Source organism: Formica exsecta, unplaced genomic scaffold (genome assembly GCF_003651465.1).
Source record: "Formica exsecta isolate Colony F162 unplaced genomic scaffold, ASM365146v1 scaffold228, whole genome shotgun sequence".
NCBI lineage: Eukaryota > Metazoa > Arthropoda > Insecta > Hymenoptera > Formicidae > Formica > Formica exsecta.
Window position 1 is genome coordinate 1,154,740 of NW_021849573.1, and position 513 is coordinate 1,155,252.

Below are 513 nucleotides of genomic sequence, written 5' to 3' on the forward strand. Positions count from 1 at the left end.
TATATATATATATATATTTACATACATATATTTATATACTGCATATATTGGGAAATGTAAACAATTAATTTTTTATTGATTAAAAAATTTAAAATATGATTACTGTATTTATATATATGTATATTTAATGTGAGAGAGACAAGATTAATATTTTAATATATTTGTAAAAAGTATTTTGAGAATAATAATTTTTATATTATTACAATGTTTATTATAACTTTGAATTAATAACAATTTTTTACATTTCCTTGACAGAACGGACCATATCACTTTCTCGCGATTTCCGTTAAGCATATATACGTCATACAATATGTTAATACAATATAATAAATAAATATGAAAATAAAAAGAATATAATTTTCAACAACATCCATAAAAATTTGAATATTATTTTATTACTATTATTTCTTTAAAGATAAAAAATCTTTTTTAATAAAAAAGCGTACATATTGGCCAAATACAAATTGGATTTATATATCTGCTAAAATATACTTAATATACTAAAATATATGT

The 513-nt window shown here is 17.3% G+C and overlaps 1 long non-coding RNA gene across 1 annotated transcript in view; it reads left to right on the top strand.

Annotated features, from left to right (window-relative positions):
* Positions 1-315, top strand: part of LOC115235604 — a 5,640-nt gene extending 5,325 nt beyond the window's left edge. The window contains exon 3 of the long non-coding RNA XR_003884060.1: positions 256-315. This is a non-coding gene — a long non-coding RNA (uncharacterized LOC115235604). The remainder of the gene's footprint in view (positions 1-255) is intronic.
* The last annotated feature ends 198 nt before the right edge of the window (positions 316-513 follow it).